The sequence below is a fragment of the Dromaius novaehollandiae genome, chromosome 21, assembly GCF_036370855.1.
Source record: "Dromaius novaehollandiae isolate bDroNov1 chromosome 21, bDroNov1.hap1, whole genome shotgun sequence".
NCBI classification, from domain to species: domain Eukaryota; kingdom Metazoa; phylum Chordata; class Aves; order Casuariiformes; family Dromaiidae; genus Dromaius; species Dromaius novaehollandiae.
Window position 1 is genome coordinate 11,670,744 of NC_088118.1, and position 20,818 is coordinate 11,691,561.

A 20,818-nucleotide genomic window follows, 5' to 3' on the forward strand; every position below is an offset into this window, starting at 1 on the left:
ATATGTCAAAATAAGCATTCAAAGTGACACATGGAGGTTACAAGGCATGTTTACTCATGACTTACTGAAAAAATTATTAACCTAACATTTGTCATTCATAGGCAGTTTGATGGTGCACATGAAGACTCCAATCTATATACTTGCTAAAAATGGTATTATAAAGTTCCCATCAAATACAATATTCACAAGACAGTATCCATATATATATACGTATATATACACACCCCTCTGAGATAGGAAAGTTCCATTATCATGTATGTAGACAGTGGAGCATGGAAAAAAACTGAATCTGCTGCCATGAAGTTAACCCATTCACAATGCCTACTTTAGACATCAAATTTAAATATCAAAATTAAAATACATTTAACTGAAGCAGGAAATAGTAAATGCTCTCCACTGAATCCACAGAATGCCTAGGATTCTAACTCATCCAGAGCAGATGCATGAATGAATGCAATGTGAATGCCCTATTCAAGTGGCACAAAGTTATACAAATGGCTGATGAAAGATCACAGAAATAAACTCTTAAGCTAACAACTAATGCACTAGACAATCAACATAAAAACAAAACAAAACAAATTTTATTATAAAAATGAACTAATCTTTTATTGTTTGAAAGCATGATGCTGGCAATACTTCGGATGACACTACAAACTCCAGTTGTCACATCCTTTTCCTTATTAAAATTGGTAATCAGTTATAAAAGCCAGTTGACAGAGTTCTGAACGCTTCAGTCACAGGATATTTGCACAGAATCAAAGAACATGGTGTGAGGGATCCTGAAGGTCCTCTAGTCCAACCTCCTGGCTGACTGGTTTACATTACAATTCTCTTTTCAGCGAGAGGACCAAAACTGGACACAGTATTATAGATGCATGTATTTGAGATGTGGCCTCACAAATGCAAAGCAGAGAAGAATAATCACTTCCTTCAACCTGCATACCATTTTATTACCAATGCAGCCCCATCTGTCTTAGCCTTCATCACTGAAAGTGCTTACAGCTGACCGCTGCTCAATGTGCTGTCCATTAGGATCCCCAAGCCCTTCTGCAGAGCTGTTCCCTAGCCAGTATTGTTGCATGGGCTTATTCTGACCCAGGTGCAGGACTTAGCATGTGTCTTTGCTGAACTTGATGAGATTCCTGTTGGCTCATTCTTTACCTTTTTGAGGTCTCTCTTGATGGCAGTCTTATCTTCAAGAATGTCTACTGCTCCCAATTTGATGCCATTCATGGACTTGATGAGGATGCGCTCTGTCCAGCTGAGCAGATTACCAATGAAGATGTTAAACATTACTGGCCCTACTACAGACAGCTGAGGAATAATACTTGTAAACAGCCACCAGATAAACTTTGAACCATTATCCACTGCCCTTTGAGTCTAGCCAGAATTTCATACATCTTGTAGTCCACTCATCTAGTCCATTGTCCTCAATTTGGCTACAGGGATGCTACAGGAGACTGCAGAAAGTCTTGCAAAAGTTAATATAACACCCACTGCTCTCCCCTCATCTACAGAGAGAGTTGTTTCATCATACGAAGCAATCTGGGTGGACAGGCGCAGTCCTGAGCCCCCAGAGTCTCTGTGAGGAACCTGTCAACCTCCTGTTCATCCTCCATGATGCTATGCAGCTGCTCATCTCCTTCATCTCCTCTTCAACTGATAGCTCAACCACCTCCTCCACTGACCCCATTCCTGGTCTCTAGCCAATGTGTCCCTGTAGCCTGTGACCGGGACAACTGCCTCCTCCCTCAGGAGCTCTGTCTGGTTTAAGGCCTCTGATGTGCCATAGGTAGTCACACTGTCTGGTACAGGGGACGGAGACCTGCAGTGCACCACCACCACCACCACCACCACCACCACCACTATGCTGACTTCAGCAGAAAGCTGGTTTTGCCAGAAAGCAGGCCCCTTTGAAGCAAGTGACTGAAACAGAACAGAAAAAGAATAAGCAAAGTTTACAGATGCCAACCAGTAAGTCTGTGCTGGTAAAACAGTGGTTTTGTTCTCAACATACTGAACTTTATTATGATTATTTCTTGCCTTTAATTACAGTAGTTTCCCTCTACAATTCACGTAACATATTGTTCTGTTTGTAGTCTGAAAAATATAACATATATACAGAAAAAAGTAAAAGCAAATATGGAAGCTAAAAATAAAAGCTAAGTAGAAAACTACTGAATGCTGAATTTTTCTTTTCTTTTTATGTGAAGTAATCAATAAGTAACGCAAGCACAAAGACAGCATTGAAATTCAGGAGAAAATAAATCCTGGAGGCTTAAAGATCATGCCTTTCTCCATTTCTTCAAAGCATGGGTGGGGGGAAGAGGCACAAGTATGCGCCTACTCCTTTTAGCTAAGTTTTGTATTTAATACTGAAAAACAGGTTTGAGAGATCTCAAGATGCTATGTAGTCATCTCATCACCACAAAATACGATTAGATACATCTTTTTTGGCTATTTTTTCCCTCTGTGGCTTCAAGATCATTGAAAGACAGAGCTAGAGGAAATTCCCATCTCTTCTACTTTTCCTGTTACTGTACCGATTATTGCAAATAGAACCAGAAATGAATGGACTTCAGTTCAGACACCCCCCAAAAAGAAAAAAACAGGAAACAGAAATGTAAGCAGTTACTGCTCTGAGAAAGATTGTGTGCTGGTGCTTTACTCCCAGTATCATTTCAAATACAGATGGGATGACATTATCAAGAATTTTACATAACTATTTTAAGTGACTACCAAAGCTCATGAAACTCATCTCTGAATCAAGTAAAAGATAAAGTCCTTCCAAATACAGAAGTCTCCACTTTAATAGATGCATCAACTTTATGGAATTTTTCCCACTTTGCCATGATTGGAAGTATTCTTCACTACAAAGCAGCAATCACCGAATGTATCATGTATAAATAGTCTTACTGAGGAAAGTATCACTTAAACTCCCAGACTGAGAAAATTGAAGGCCTTTTTTTCATCTTGAAAGACTGGAGTTGCATGATTTTCTCCAATGTAGCCTGTTCAAAGACAGCATCATTGTGGCTGTGAAGTGACAATCTGGAGGCAGCCATCCTTCTCCAACATTTAAAATATCTCATCTCTTCCTCAGGTGTGGAAGAAGGATAACAAACATTAATTGTTAGGCATGTGTTTCACACATTAAATGTAAGAGATCATTTTTGCTGATATGTGACTTCTATGGGGAAAAGTACAAACACTTCAGATGCAGAAAAATTTCTGATGAAAAGAGTCTTCTTTTAATATTTCATATTATGTTGTTAGTTTCTACAGCTTTCTCTCACTCTACATTTATGTAGTTGGACAGCTACTGAATCTGGCCATACTGTCTTTAACTGGACATTGCATGAGTGTGAATAAGAATTTTAGAATGTTTGCTTTTCCTAAACTTTAGGGATTTGGGCCACACTACCCTTACATTTCTTTGTTTAATAAAATAACACTGTTTTAGTGAGAGTGGCAGTCAGAATAACAGATAGGCATCGACAGACTTAAATTCAATTCCTGACTTTGACACTTCTTGGTAATTAATAATAACTAATACTAATAAAACTTAAAATGGCCACTGTGAATTTTGCCATATAGAGCCACTAGCTATTAGAGAGGTGTTAAGCAAAAAGACTTTTATAAGAGAAAACACCTTCTCAGTGCCAACTGAAATGCAAAAAGCTAAATTTCTACTTTTTTAGAAGCTAAGGATTTCAGCAAAAGATACTTTAAGATTTTCAGTATCTGAATGTGGTATGTGAAACAGTCTGTCCTTTAGATTTATCTCAAAGTTATACGGTATTTCCTTAATAAAAGCCTAGATGGTTGTCTGACAGCAGCTGTTTTATCCAAAGTTTACTAACATGTTGTTACAGACAGATACACTTGATCAGCTTTATATCTTCCCAGGTCCTAACTCAGTCTTCCGCCCTGTTTCTACATATTTTGATGACTGCCTTCAAAGTTTCTTGTGTTTCTTACAGCATTTTCTAGTGGCTTATCTACATTACTCTATGGCTCTCTTGCTAGAATTTCTACTTCTATTTAGGCTTAAGTTTTATGGATTATGGGTGGATATGAATGAAAATTCCTAAGAAAGTACTCTCTGAATCTTTATCTCTTTGAAATTTAAGAAATGAAGGGCTTTAGTACTGTAGCTTTTATATACCCTCATATTTTCAAATAATGATCAAGTTGCTCATACAATTGGGTTATTAGCAGAAACTGTGGAGCTAAAAATAAATGAAGCTATTAAGCATAAACCTGGATTGCATTTTGTGTTTGTTTTAGCTGAACATTTTGCTTCCCATGCTGTCACTTTGCTTTATTTTGTATTAAACTTGGAGTAGTAGAGTAAGATAACTGAAGTGACATAGAAATGATGCTTCTAGAGAAATTTTCTTACTAATTTGCCAGCAGAAGCAACTCCCAGCTGTATCCATCAGGTTTGTAATAATACATGCAGAGAAAAAGGAGAGGGGGGAGGTGGGACGGTTTTAGTATTGATCCGGTCTCTTTCTTACTCTGTTCTTCATGAAGTCATACAAATAGTTACACTGGCACTATGAAGAAGACAGAATAGGGTAAAACAAGCAGCTGAAGGAGAAACAAGAGAGTGGAATGCAGGTATGAGATAATTTAATTGGCTTTGCTGCAGGGAGAAAAGTCTGTGGAATTACAGTCTGTCACACTCAGCATGCTTTATTTGTATGGAAGTAACAGATCAAAGAAAGAGGTGGAGGAGTTTTGCTGGAAAACAGGAGCAGCTTGAATTACTGAAAGCTATATGCAATATCACTGTACTACTGTTGTCTCTTGAGTGCAGCATGTCTAGTAGGGCTGGTCACTGTGGTAGGCTGGAGAACAGGGTGTATGTGTACTTGTGAGCAAGTGTTTTATAATTTCAGTGTAATTATGGTAAGGCATAATTCAAGTGAGATGCATTTCACCCAATTTAGCCATGTTAAATTCTATCGCCTAAGTATATGGATGAGAGGCAACAAACAGAAGTTAGAATGTGGCAAATTACAATCAGATATTAGAATTTTTATTTTTTTTATTTTTATTTTTTTTTGCCATGGGGGCAATCAAATACTGACACAGGTGCCAGGATCAAAAACTGCCACAGTGCGCCTGTGGACTCTTCATCCTGGGAAGTGTCCAAGACTTGACAGCACAAGATGTCTGAGCAACATGATCCCATTAGACCTGCAGTGAGCAGGGAGTTGGACTAGATGACCGCCAGGGCCCCTCCAACCTAAATTATTCTATGATTCGATAAGCAAGGCATGCTAAACTCAGGAACAACTTTGTTTTATCATAAGTAAATGCACAAGATAGGTGAGGTGAATCACTCTCTGGAGATATTTATTTCTCTCCGTTGACTCCAACATGAGTCCAGGGATTAAGCACATTTGCAGACGAGCAACTATTAGATGTTGCAGTCAGATGAGATCAATCTCACTTATTAAGTCCCAATCCCATAAAGATTTTAAGCATGTGAATAGTTCCACAGAACAGCTGGAATGTTGGTTTGCCTTACATTATCGACATGCAGAGCATAATCACATTAACTCAACTTAAAAAAATACAAGAAAATATTACTAAATATGAATTGAAAATGACAAAGAAAAAAGCAGACAAGATTGATTTCATTCATCTTATTGAATGAACTGGCAAAGTAAATACAAGCAAAGGTAAGAAAAAAAGGAACCCTTCAGCTGTATTTTTAAGAAGTCTTAATGCAAGTATTTATATTTTCTTTTAGTCACTTGGATGATACAGAGGCATGTTATTTTCTAATTGGTCTTTCAGCACAATGGGAGTGTGTAGGAGATGTGAAAATTTTAAATAATAAGCCATCCTACTGCATTCCTTGTAGGAAGACTAGATTTATCTTAATGATGCCTTTACAGATGACTTGACAGGTCAATAGCTTCAATCTCTTATATATAACATATAGGTGTCTCTAGTTATTTCCTGACACATAAGATGGCTAACAAAATCTACATATAGATAACAATTATTGGACTGCCTTGCCATTGTAATGCTCGTTCATGTTCAGGTTCAATTTCTTCTCAGGCCCTGTAAGCCTTTCAGTAAGAGGACAGTCTACAGCCCACAACAACTGAATTGTATTCATCAGTGTCATGAATACAGAGAATATCAGGTACATTTTGTTTAAATTATACGCAAATGATTACTTCTTCAAGATTTTCAGCTCTCCACATGATTTAAATATATAGTTTATACGGCATATGAAATTCAGATGTGTTTGGGAGGGAAGAACAGATGTTCATGTGCATGACACACTTAGCAATGTTTCTTTGAAGTCTGCAAACCGTCTGGTTTCAGAAGGAAGACCAATATAGCTTGCTCTTATATTTTTATTATTATTATTATTATTAATAATAAGCTAACATAGTGCAAATCAGACTTTTTCCATAACACACCTCTGAAAACAGTCATTTCTTGAACAAATAGGTATTTTAAAAAACAAAAGCAATAAAGCTCAGTAATGAGCACTACGACTACTCACTTCAACATACTCAGCTCACTGGACTTATTTCTTTCCTACTTTGATGCCCAAGTTAGTGGAAAGCAAGCAGGTCTGCCACTGAAACCCAAGGCTATTTATCCAGAGGCATTTATTGAAGACATCTGGGGGCAGAGTCTTGCTGAAATAATCCTAGTGGATTAGAATTTAGTATGTTGTCAGCAAGCAGAAGAAAAGGCAAAATAAGTCTCACCACCTCCAGAAAGAAAAAGAAGTAATAATTCTTTGAGCTCAGTGGTAATATTAATATGAACAATCTTCTGACAGTATTAATCTCTTTATTTTGGGGGGTGGGGATAGGAAGATTTATTTTGCCTTTTCTTCTGCTTCCTAACAATTTGCCTTTCTGTGATCTAGGATTCTGTACTCTAAGGGATGCTATTTAGTAGAAGAAGCACAAATGAAGAGATGTGCAACATGTAACCATTGGGGATGAGGGGAAGTTCTTCCTGAATACATGGATTCTGAAAAGAATGAGGATGCTTCATTTTTGCTTGTGGCACACTTAATTGCAGTATAGATTTTAAAGCTAGAATTCAGATAACCATTGTGAGGGTGAAGATTCAAAAAATAAGCCAGTTTACTTCTCTTGCTATGCTGCCGAACAAATTAAAGGCATGTATATGAGCTGTAAAGAGCATGTAAATACACTGCTCTACACTGCAAAGAAACAGCAATTTCCTTAATTTTCATGTCATTGATTTTTTGATACATTTTTAGACTACAAATATCTGGCATCCTAAAGGATGTCTAACTTTTGGCTTAGACATTCTACTTCACTTGCTGCATAAGGAACAGGTACTAAAATGCTGAGAATCAGTACTCAGAGCTGATCTCTAATTCTGTGTGGCACAGTTCCTGTCTAGCTTTTCTTTCCTGCCTATATCTTGATTTTTCCCTGAGTTAGCAGCTCATTTTAGTCAAGGGTATGTCTGTCTCTCACTGTGGAGAGATCTGCAGAATGCCTAGCCACTTCTTGGATATCTCTTTGTTTCTATTCTGCTGAGCAGACTTTATTCTGTAGCCTGCATTTACTTGATTCCTGACAATTGATTTCCAAAATATCTTGCTGCTTGAACAGAACTGTGACAAACTTTAATCTTCCTTAAGGATCAAACTGCCCTGTTACAACATTTACAATCCCTGATGTCATCTCCCTGCACTTTGTACTGTTAGGCTGCATCCCATTTCCATTAGTTCCATCTTTTTATAAGAACATAGTGCTCCTTTTCTGTACCGATGATGCTGATTCTGTGTCACCAGTGAGCTTGATTAGTGTAGTTCTATGTTCTGCATCAACAGCAGCCAAGTTAGTTCTTAAGGCACTCTATTAATAGTATCTCTCCAAATCAATAGTTTCTTTTTCACTACAAATTACTCTCATCTTTTCCGTTTACCAGATGTTACTGTCTGCCATAGTTTCCTGCCCTACTGCCCCCTTTTCTTGAATTAGATTCCAGTTTGGCTGTGGTATTTTTCATTTACATACTCACTCTTTGCTCAATTCCTTCACCTTCCTTATTTCAAAATGGTTTGCTTAATTTCTTACTGTCCTATTTATTTACCTAATTAAAGGCATTTTGTTAACCCACTGAAGTGTTAAAATGGGAAATAGAAGACTTAAGAAAAATTATCTATCTTAAAAACCCAGTGAGCCAATTATAAAAACAAAACAAAACAAAAAACACAATACACTGCAATAATTATAATGACCAGAATATCAAGAAATAGAAAATAACACCAAAACCTAATTAAGCTGTTTTTGTAATTGGGATCATAGCTACACAGACTCATAGCCACTGTGCCTACGTTACTTCCAGTCCACACATTTCTTGAATTTAGCTTCCATCTGCTTCCAAATGAGTTTGGTTTTTTTTTTTCAGACTCTAAACTCATAATGTTTGAGAGGTTATAGATACACAATAATTCACTTCTTAAGACTCTGCATACTTTGGGTAAGAAAGACATTGATCTCAGTATTTCACTGCCAAACTTCTATTACAATTAGTGACCAACTCGATCCCTAATGTTTCCATCAACAAGTAGCAATTAACAGTATTTGCAAGAACAGAATTTTCACAGTATATATTACTGTAAAATTTACACAGAAAACAGGACATTTAAGACACTTATGGGTTGATGAGAACTTTAGGATGATAAAAGCAGTGGTGCCTTATTATAAAAACAAGCAAATAAAAAAGTTATTGATTTAGTAAGTTACCAAAAGGAGTACACCAATCTACATGCATTCAGATAAACTTCAATCATATCAACAATCCGAAATATACTAATTAGGGGTGACTTGGGTAGTTACTATTTCTTGCCCATACTCACACTCTCTGAAGACATAGCTGGAAAAATCCTGCGCCGAGAAGAGAAGAGATCTACTACATTTCTTACCTCTTCTTTAGGTATCCTGGGACTGTTTTTCTTCTGTTTTTGTTTTGTAATGGGGCAAACACACTTCATGGACTTGCCCTTTGCAGTATTTCTGATTATTCCTCTTTGAGTATAAAAAAGGAAAAAAGTCCTTCCTATTCTCTCTGGTTTCCGTTAATACCTATGGTGCTAACAAAATCTAATATATGTGAAAAAAGGTACTCTTTGGCACTAAGTAAAAAGACTTAAGACTTCATGAGAAAAATCAAATGAAAAATCAAGTGAAATGAAAAGTCAAAGGTAAGTCCTTTTCCTTATAGTGAAGAATAGAATAACAATCAAACATACAGGTTTTCCTGGCCATCTGATGACATAAGAGCTAAAAGTATGCATTTTCGTGCCAAAGTTACTGGAAAGCTCAGAGGAAGTACCAAGCTATTTAAAATGTGTAGTTTAACCACAAAGGAAATGATATAACCTAATCTGATTAGCTTAGATTAGAACTGATCTAATATCACACTAAAGTTATATTATAGTCTAACAGACAACTCTAGCTTATAAAATGTTTCTAATCCAAAAAAGGGTCAAAGACATTCAGCAAGATGCTTACATGCTATACGCTGACATACTCAATATTTTTTAAAGGCAACAAAAAGATACCCTTCAGTAACATATCAGACTCTGTTTGACCTTATGACAAGCAATCTCTTTTTTGTTCATAAGGTTGTCTGAAGGCTGGAGATTATTTACAACACTGGAAAAGGAAAGCTGAAAATTATGATGGCCAAGGAAAGAAAAGTGAATGAGGTCATCCACACTGGCTGGCAGCAGCTTTCCACATCAGAACAACAAGAATAGTTGGGCTTACACTGTACAAAACCACGTATTAAAACAAGCCACAGCAATTAAGCAATTGATTTTAATAACAAAAGAATGCTAAGTCTGCTGTGGCTATCTGCAAGAATCTCAGAGGTGAAAAAGACGGTTTTCCATTTGGGAAAGAAGGACTGAAGAATGCAGTGTGTGTTACATGGCTGAGTGGACAGACAGCAAGATACTCATACAGGCTTTAATAACCTTTCCCAAACCATAACATTTTGCACAGTTGCAAGTAAATTCCTAAAGCAAGCAGTACATAGACCATTCTGATACAGAGAATGATGCAGATCACTCTTTCTAAGTTTAATTGATGTAAAGAGCAGGGAAAAAGGCCCTTCACACAGGTCACCCAGTAGAAGAGAAAGCACACAGCTGCGTATGTGATACTACAGAAAACAGTTCCAATAGTTCTCAATGATATGGACTTAAAAACAAGAGTGGCTGTTCCAGTGCCAGTGCACCTTCTTAAGATCAACTGAGATAATCCTATATATTATCCCAAGGATAATATATAAAGTAGTATATAAAAAGAAATATATAAAGAAGCATTACAGCAAAACAAAGCCATGACAGAGAACAGGAGGGATTCAGAAAGTAGCAAGGATGACATATAGATTCATAAACTCATTTAATACTGAAAAAGTAGGCATGCTGTTTACCTAATGTATGCAGACAGACTCTAAATAAATATTCAGAGAATGGCAAAAAAAGCAAATTGGTCAGCTAGACCCATGATACATTCAAGGAAATTGGCACAGACTCATTCAAATGAATGTAGATTGATGGCTGAAATGTGAAAGGGAGTCAAGATATGCAGATATGGTTGAAAGAAGGGATTTTATCCAGACTGATGTTACCATTTATACTTATAGTTGTTTATAGGTTTCATTTCATGCAAGGCAGACATTTGATTATATAAAGTAAGTACTGAAGACAAATGCTGGAATTTATGCTTACACAAACATGGAGAAATGTAAAAGAAAGTAATATGTGGGATAATAGTAAGAATATAAGCATGTATTTCAGAGGAGGAGAGAATAGGTAAGAGCAGTCTGGTACCCCTCATATAAGAATACAACATTGGTAAGAACATGGGACTGGCCTCATCAGCAATTACTCCCAAGGTGGTCTTCCTTTAATGCTCACATGGATATTCCTGCAGGATTACCAAAAATAAAAAGCAGCAGGGTGCATATCAGTAGAAGTATCATGTGATAGTGATAGGCTCTAAGGAATGATTCCAACTTCCTGTATTGTTTAAAAGAAAAGGCAAAAGAACAGTAATAGTGGAATGCTGTGTACAGAAAGTATATATTGGAGTCAGATGCATCACAAGAGACTGTATCTATCTGAGGCTGAGGCTGAAAGCACTAGAATTCTAATTCCTTACATGAAAAATACTTAGAAGGTGTTTTATTTCAAGGCAATCTCAAAATGCATATATTGCTGACATTTTCTGAATTGGAATCCATTCGGATTGCTCCAATTAATGGACAGAGTGCACAGAATAGGAGTGAAACTGCTTCTAACTAGCAGGGTAGTAACTGAACTCAGTCGTTTAAATGTTTTGATTTCTTTCCACTTATCCTTTAAGTGCAATAACATTGATCATTAGAGTTGATGCCTAAATATGCATGCAGAGATTTGTTCATTTAACCCACAGGAGAACTTCTAAGCCTTGTTGTGATATATTTATTTTGGAATGTATAGAGGCCTGTTATAGATTTGGAAGAATGACCATGTGAACTTCACAGCTGAAGGAGGGAGAAAGAAAGCGGTGGAGGAAGTGATGAGAGACTTAGCAAAGAATAGAATTAAGAGCTAACACAAAGACTGGGGAAGAACCTAAAACTCTCCTGGACAGATTACTATTATTTGATTTGTGATGCTTTAACGCAAAGTCTGGGAGAGGAGCTGCCACCTGATTCAGGTGACAGTATACACTTTTGCTTTCACATCTTTTTGTTAGTCCAGCAAAATCAGCTCTTCTATCCTATTCCACAGATGCTTTATAAACCATTGCTTAGGTCTCTGAGATGCAAGATTTTATGATTGAAAATACTACTTTTTGTACCCTGTACTTTATAAAACTCTGTTACAGTCAATATGAGTTTCTATATGACAATGGTATGTAGCATAGTCACAAGAATTGTGAGATATCTCATTATTTTTTTAAAAAAGGTGTTAACTGACAATATCAAAACTTGGGAATATGGAATATAGGAGTATTCTCTTATAGAGCTATGGAGTGAAATGTAATACCTTAAAAACTAATTCAAGTAAAGCCAAGCTTAACCTCTGAACTATCTGCTGATGGTAACCGAACTCCCAAGATAAAATGGATTATGGAAACATATTTTATGGAGCTATGTTTACTATACTTTTTACTTTGTCATTGGTAATCACCAAGCATGCCATTAACCTCAAGGGAAGATGACCGGCATATACATATATCTTTTATGATAAAAACTAAAGATTTTCATAATGCAAAGAATTCTTGCACAGCCAATGCTCCAGAGCAAAATATTAGGTCCAGCTAACTAACCCAGTGCTTCCCTTTTTAGATTACAAACCTTAATTTATCTGTTCCAGCTTTGTACCTCGAGATGTGAGCCATCGACAGAGGAACTGATAAGGTGTCTAGCCAGCGCTTCTTGTATTTTGGTTCATTAGCTATGGGTGAAGAAGGTGATGATGGAGCCTGTACAAAACAAATGAGAATCAGTAAGCACAGTCTATCAGACAATATAGTGCATAAAGCAAGAATATGCATTTCTGGCTGTGCTTGTGTTGGAAGTGAATAATATACAGCAACAGAACTATTCAAGAAACTCAGGATCTAGTAGAAAAATGTTAAAAAGTATTTGTGTAAAAAAGAACACTGGACATCTTGATACTATACTTGTGATTTGATTTCAGTATTTCAGTAATTTTAATTTTAGTATATATATGTAAAGACTACAGTAGTCATGCAGAATACTGGTTTCTTATTTACGCATTGTGACTTTTATCCATAGCATTATTTAATAACAGATTGCAAATCCTGAGTTTCATATTATCACTAACCATATACGGACTGATGAATTTAAAAATTTTATCTTTGAAGTTTTCCTCCAAGTATTTCTTCTAGTAAAGATTGCTGGCATTATTTAAGCAGTAAAAGATGTCCAGATCTCAGAACAGTGAAAATAAATATGTACCTGTATGACCTACTTAGTTCATGTTATGAGAACAAACAAAATAATATAACATTAAATTAAATGTGTGCAAATGCCGTTGCAAATGAAGTTAGGGGAATTAGACTGGACATACTGTCATTGATAAAAGGGTCTAGCCAAACCTAAAGTAGAGATTATATGGAGATTGTTCAGCCTCCTAATATATATTGCCTCTTATGTATCACACCTAATTATTTAATTAGTTCCTGAAGGCACCACAGAATGAAACATGATTAAAAAAAAGTATTTTTTAGATTGTTAAAGGTGTAACAGAACCACTAACACTAATATATATATGCAGTGGTATATATATGTATATATATGTAGTTTGTTCTTTATGACATAATGTCCAGAGGTTTACACCATTTGTAAAAACAGAGGTTTACACCAGTGAAAGTACAGAAATATGCCCAAATTTAGAAGGAAATGGTGGCAATTGGTTTTGGTTGCAATTCAATTGATTTGAAAATTGTGTTTACAGGCAAAAATCAATTAAATTAGAAACAGCTGAGTAACTGCTGGAATTCATTGTTCAGAATACCACTCAGGATTTATGATCATGATTATGTACTGCAAAATGGGAATTATTAAATGGGAACAACAGAACAGCAAGGAGCTTCTTACAGAGTGCATAAAAATGATAACTTGGAAAGTTTTCATTGGTACTTTTATCTCCTCACTATCATGACATCTGAGCATTGCACTCTTTTAAAAAGATAGGAATACTATTTACAGAGAAGCAGCTGAGACAGATTCACAGACACAGCTATTAAGGTCAAAACTAGGCATCTATGTTCTCTAACTCTGAACCAAAATTACTTATCCCAGGTTGTAAAGAGAATTTTCTAGTACAGAATGTAGTTGAAAGCTGGCTATTTTAAAAAAAGGTCACAAATATGCACTGAGTAGTACGTACAAAAGCAGACAAACTACAGGATGACCTGGCTTCAGCTCTGTTAAGCCCTGGTGTTCAAAGGCCATAAAACTTAACTCAAAATAAAGCATATTCTGAGAATTGTTTTATTTCTAGTTCTTTTTCTTGCTCATAAGGTTTTAGGGTTAACATTTTTTCCTAAAGCTCTTATAGTCAGCAAGGGCTGATCTTTCTATTTATTTCTTTAAATAAATCAGAATAGTGAGTTTCATATTCTAACAGGACCACTGAGAATTAGTGACTGAGGAACACATTCTAGTAAATGAAAAATTTGTAATGAAATTGCCAGAATTGGTAATACTAAAATATCTCCTAGGCTTCAAACTGTTTGGGGAAAAGAATTTCATTTAGAGTATTTGCAAAGTACCTAGGAAAATCCAGCTTTCATCTGATTGAGATCTCCTGGTGTTGTTGCAGTATGAATACTTAATAATAAAGTTCATAGACTAATTCTAGTCCGTACAATTAGCCTCAAAAGGCTAAGGTGTCTCCAGAGCTTTGTATAAATTTTATAAGATCATAGTGAAGAATCTGTTGCATATTTTTGAATTCTGTACAAATGATTTTGTGACATAACCTCATGCAATCCGAAGTTGAAAATGATCAACATAATTTAAAGTGCCTATCTGGAAACTGAAATGTCTAAGCATAAACCTGAAGGTAGTTTATTACAGTCAAACATAAATGCTTGAATACAATCACTGAATTTATATCCAGGAATCAGAAAGTAAAGAAGTACCACAATTTCTGAAGCATCCTCACCTATTTTTCCATTCCCCTCCACTCTCTAGATATGGATCAGATCTAGATAATCTAAACTTAAAAGCCTGTCTGTAATGACAAGGAATAGGGAAAGGATACAAAGGGGTCAAGCTGGTGACATTCTCAAATGTCTACTTCGTACTAAAACATATTCTACTACCCAGTTTATGTTGGAGCACAGAGTAGAGCCTGACCCCTCCTTCTTAAGAGAAAAAGAGGGCATACACATGGCCATAGGCCACCATGCAAAAAGTAAACTCTGTCATAGGACCAACACTTCATTTTGTTCAGCTTGTCCTGTAACCTATTACACTTCAATTTGACACTCATCCTTTGATTTTATCCCTTCAAAATTAGTGAACACATAGATAAACATAACAAACTGGGGAAGAATCAAGTCAACACAACTTTTGCAAACAGAGGTCACGTCTCACAAATCTTTCAGAGTTGTCCAAAGCAGTCAACTAATATGAGAGAACCACTTGGTAAGGCACACTTGGATTTCCAAAAATCATTTGTCCCACACAAAGATTCTTAGCTAATTTGCTATGAAATAAGGCAAGATAAATACAGATAAATAATTACCTAAAATATAGCAAAATATAGCAATCAAAACACAGCAATTAATAACCATTTTTCACTGTGGAGGGGCATTTTCAGGCTCCCACAGACAACTGTGGCCCAACCTATGCATATTGATGAATGAACTGGACAAGGTGGTGAATGCTGGACTGACCAAGTTTACTAAGCATACCAAGTAATGAAGAACAATAAAAAGAAAATCAAAATGAAAATAAAGAATCTCATGATATTTAATATTTCTCCAGTCAAGAGATAAAATGACAGACAAAATTATTGTAAACAAATACTTGAGAAAAGACAACATTAACTTTCCATATGCTGTGGTAGGATATGAACAGATGATTACTGCTCAGCAAAAAGATCTTGCTCTTGTGGGAAAAACAAATGTTGAAAGGTATGGAATGGCTTCCATGAAAATGAGTAAGTAAACAAAGACTCATTAGACTAGAAAAGAAACTGCTGAGGGGGGTGTATGGCAAAGATTTATAAAGCCACAAAAAATGCAAAGAAAGTGACTAGGAAACAATAGTTCACTGAGTCTTTTAATATAAGAAGCAGAGATATCAAATAGAGGTAAAATGCAACAGGGTAAAAACAAAAAAAGGATGTATGTCTCCACATAACATAGAGTGAGGCTGTGAAACTTTCATCCACAAAGTTGTAGGTGCTAAAAGTTTATATGTGATCAAGGAATACAAATATATGGAATCAAAATCCAAATAGGGCTGCTAAATGCAAAGATACAAACTCCGGCTCAGGAAGTCCCTATGCCAGAAATCACTGGAGGTGTAGAGAATACACCATAGAAATAACGCTATATATTTCCTCTGGTCTTGTATTTTGTCAAGAGCATGTTTTGAGGACAAAGTCCAGTGTGCCGAGCTGGCTGCCCTTCAAGCCTTCTGTCTACTAAACAGCTGCTGCTCATGTTGCAACTCTCCACATCACCCTTCCAAAGCACTAAAAAAAATAGCTGTTTAGGGATCACCTCTGCAATCACATCTTTTATCCTCTGGTCCATTTCACACCTTTGACTTTCTGCTGAGACCACCAACAATGCTGCCAATTAATGCCATTTTGTTTGTAACACCTGTCCATTAGGAAATGGATTGAGCAGAAAAATCTCATTTTTGACAGAACACTGAACAAGAATCAGTTTGTAATGACACATAATCACTACCCACCTGGGACAGATGTGAGCTGCTGACCTGGAGGAGGGAATGATTCTGTATCCCATTAGCAATCACTGACCTATGAAGGACAATTTAGATGAGAGCTTTGTTGTTTTTTTAAACATATTCTATTACAACTCATTATGGGTCAACCAAGAAGTCTTTCCATAAGTAGAATAAAACATCCTCTGTTAAGTGGGAGCCTTAATTAGATATGTCTCTATAATCAACCTTCCACTATCAGAACATAGGAAGGGAGAAAACAGGATTGCAGCTGGCTGTGGCTGTCAACTTTTCATCTTGTTGTGATATACGATTTGCAGAGAGTGGGCAATCAGTTGTTTTACCTTGCTTTTTTTAAACTGCCACTGATTCTAAATCTCTACAGGGGAAATATCATGTTATTGGAGGAAAGTATTTCTGAATCTTCCCTAGTAATTTAATTTGCAATTTCTCTTACGGCTGCCCCTTGAAACGGTGATTTTCTAGGTTGACACAGCTCTTTCTTTAAACACAGGCTTCAGACAGGTTGAAGCTGAGTTAAGCCAGTTTTGGGAGCAGAAAATACTCAGGGTCATGCTACTCAGCGTGCTTAAGCTTGCACTTAAATATGCTCTTTACTTCATACTGCAAATATAATCTGTTTTGCAGGAAGGCAGGTCTTGCAAAGTCTTTATAGTGGATGAAGATGAAGGAATACACCTGGAATAGCAAGGTATCTATTGCAAGCATTGTCATAGCACAACTGGGCAAAAAAACAGAGGCAACAATTATTGGTAGGGTTTATTCTTAGAAGACTAAACTGACTAGCATCAAGTATTTGTTCCCTTTAAAGAAGCTATCTTTCTTTCTTTACTACCATGATGCCTTGCTCTGCTGTCACCACCTTTAAGAAAGAAAGTGAGGGCAGAACCTTTTTTTTAGCAATATCTGAGCTTTCAATGGTCTCTTGCAGTGTATGACAGTAAAGATGATAGGACAAGTCAAGGATTCAAGGCTTTCTCATTCCAAGCAATGCAATCTTACTTCTGGTGGCAAATTTTAATTGAAAAAAGGTTCTAGGAACCTCACTTCCACTTTCTGGAATGCTTCCATTTCCAGATATTCCTGATAACTGAATGCCCATCAACCTCCTGTTTTGATAGGCTCTGGCAAACTGGAGATATTTGAAGCAATTTCTGCTGCTGTTGCAGAATCCTACTGGAAGGATGTGGGCAAGAAATAGCTAGGAAGATGTGATTCTTTTGGGGGTACTCTGAGTTCCTTATCACTTCTTCTCAACCTGCTAATGTGTTTGGCTGGTACTGGTTTGTTCCTCCTATCAATGATGTTTCTCCACTGAGGATGGTAAAGGCATAAACCGATTTCCCAAAATGTGCCTTTTGGATATACCCAGCATTTACTACTCAGTAAATATTTGAATGGAATACAAAACAAAACATTAGCAATGAAAGCAATGTTCAAAAATAAAATTACAGGTTTAAAAATTTAATAAGTTGGGTTTAAAAATTTATCATGTGTAAGAAGATTTGTTTTACATAATGTGGCCAGTTATTAATGTAACCGGTGGAAATGATTTCACAAAAGGCTTGTGTTCTGTAAGATTTCAATCTTCTATCAAAATCCCTTGATTTTTGCAATTACTTGCTAACTTGCATGTTTGCAGGTTTCAAAAGACTGGCAAGATATACACTTACAACTTTCAAGGAAACTTGGATCAAATACATATGGGCAGCTAAATTCTTATATTGAAACTTAACTTTCAATGAAGTTATTGTTTTGGTGAAGACTGACAGGTAAAACTATCTACAAGAAAATGATTAAGAATCAAGTGGGATACCCACTAGGAAAAATTACAGCCTAATTTTTGTGACTTCCTCTTGCCTTCTGTAAGATCTTTATCGATAATTCAGAATTCATCCATTTTTTGTTTTAGAGAATTTATCTTTCAAAGCATATTATTAAACTCTTGAACTTGTTCTGTAAAAGTGTTTTTTCTATCAAGAACATGCATATGGAAGAGCATGACTAATACCAGATTACTGCCTGCTGTTGACACTGGATAAAATAAGAGGTTATGAGGATGATATTATTTATCTTCTAAGGCATTTTTTTGCTATTTACTGTTTAGTAAGCATTATTGAAAAGTTCTGAACAGAAAAACAAATCTTTCTCTATAAAATATGTATATGAAAATGTTAGCGGCATTAATACAACATTTGATAATACAACATTTGAAATTTATAAACGGAAACTATACTGAAACTATAAACTTAACCCTGAGGCTGAAGTGCCGAAAAGTGCCCTTATGTTCAATACTTTCATTTTCTAAAGCTATAACTGAAAACATTGGACAATCACTTTTGATGGATTTAGTAAAACTTTGAGTGTAGTAAATTTAACTTTCTTGCATCTTTACATCTCTACAAACCTCCATTACCAGATATATTACAGCATACTCAAAAGAAAGCTTTCAATGTAACAAGCTTTTCAAAGTAGGCTGATTTGTCTTACAGTTAATCTGGAGGAGGGGCTTTAGCATTTTATAATTTCCAATGAGATTGTACAAGTCTTTGAATATGCTCAAATACATTAGTTCTGATTAGTAAAATTGTGTTCAGGGGTTTGTTCAATGTAGACTGATAACTAAAATGGGAAGTGGAGTGGCAGAACTTGAGAAGTTGGAAAGCTCATCCTGTATAGTCTAAAAGCCTCAGATCCAGCCAACACCCTGTGAAGCTGCACCACTCTAAATGAGGCTATAATTTCATGTAATTTTCACTTTCTAAGGCCTGCATATTCTAGCATCATTGCCAAAACCATGCAGCACTTCCACCCTCTGCACAAACACCATTTGTACAATTACGTGAAGAAGTTTTTGCCAGCTCAGTTTTAACCTAGATCAATTCCCCAATCTAGTTCACTGCAGAAGCATGAAAAGGTACACAGGAGGCATAGATGAGAATTACTAGTTTAGGGGAAGGTAGAATTTCTTTCACTACTATTGCTGGCTAATGCAAACTTAAACGTACACAAAGCTATGGCCTTAGCATGCAGTGTCATGATCAGCTTAAGCTGATATAAAATCATGCTGGTGCTGATGGCAGTTATTCTAACCTTCTGGTCTTTGTCTCAGGCATGTTTCCTTGTTACATTTCTTGCAACAGCACCAGAAACCACACAACCCACAATGAATTGAATGACCTCTCTCTCTTCAGCTGTCAGTCAGGTCAGTGACTGAAATACGTGTATATACATATATATGTATATATGTATACCCATATATATAGGTAGGATTAGTTTCCAGTGGAACAGTGAACTGATCTGATCAATGTATGGCTGAACATTACTGATTCTTGGGAGAGAGAGGAAGCAGAGGCTGGAGACAAGTCGGAGAAGAAATTAAGACTGTTCCATCTAGCAGTAGCGGAGTCTTACATTAGCTTACATTAATCATGGAACAGCAAAATTACAAATGTTCAACGAGGAGCAGGGACATGACTTGAAACTCTTGTGATGCCCAGCTAATGAAACACACTTTTGAGATAGCTGCTGTAAACAGGAGTCAATCAGAGTGTTAGACTAGTCTCAAAATTCATTTAATGATGATATCAAAATACCTATGCATTCCTTTGATGCAGCATCAATTCAGCAGAGGGTTGGTGTTTATTTATTTTTAATGGAATGCTTAGATGCAAGTGCACAATTCTGTGGTAAAGCATGCATCACCAAATCATTTAGTAGATAGAGGCTTCTATACAGGAAACAAGGTCTTCCAGATGAAATAACAATTTGGAAAAGTAATTTGAGGTCTTTAAAATTCAGTGAAAGCAGCAACTTTTAATTACACAGCTCTATTCTACATTATTTTAATCGGCAGACACTGTTTAATTAAATTGGAAGAATGTGAAACAGCATGTGAAACAAGATATTGCCCCCTCTCTTTCTGTCACAGAAAAAAACATTTTGATTTGATTCTAAGGCTATCTCACCTGTATGCGTTTGAAATTTAATGGCTGCTCTCACAGACTTTTAATGTTTTTTTAATTTAATGGTTGCTCTTGCAGACACTGAACACCTATATGCGGTGTTTACATGAGAGTCTGTATATCAGTATGTGTTAGTGGCTTACGCTGCCCTGTTCACTGCAGTAGCTATGCATTTAAATCAGTTGGATTAGTAATTCTGCTACTAGTGAGGCACAAACTAAAAACCTTTCAATTATATGAATTTCTCCAGAAGTGATTTACAATGGAAATATTAATGAATATTTCATTATATTTGTGCTGCCAGGTACTATTACATTATTTTTTTTAATGACTCAGTAAAGTAAAAG

At 36.2% G+C, this 20,818-nt stretch overlaps 1 pseudogene; it reads right to left on the reverse strand.

Annotated features, from left to right (window-relative positions):
* LOC135330446 (gamma-2-syntrophin-like) overlaps positions 1 to 20,818 on the reverse strand; it is a 108,415-nt pseudogene that overhangs the window by 46,374 nt on the left and 41,223 nt on the right.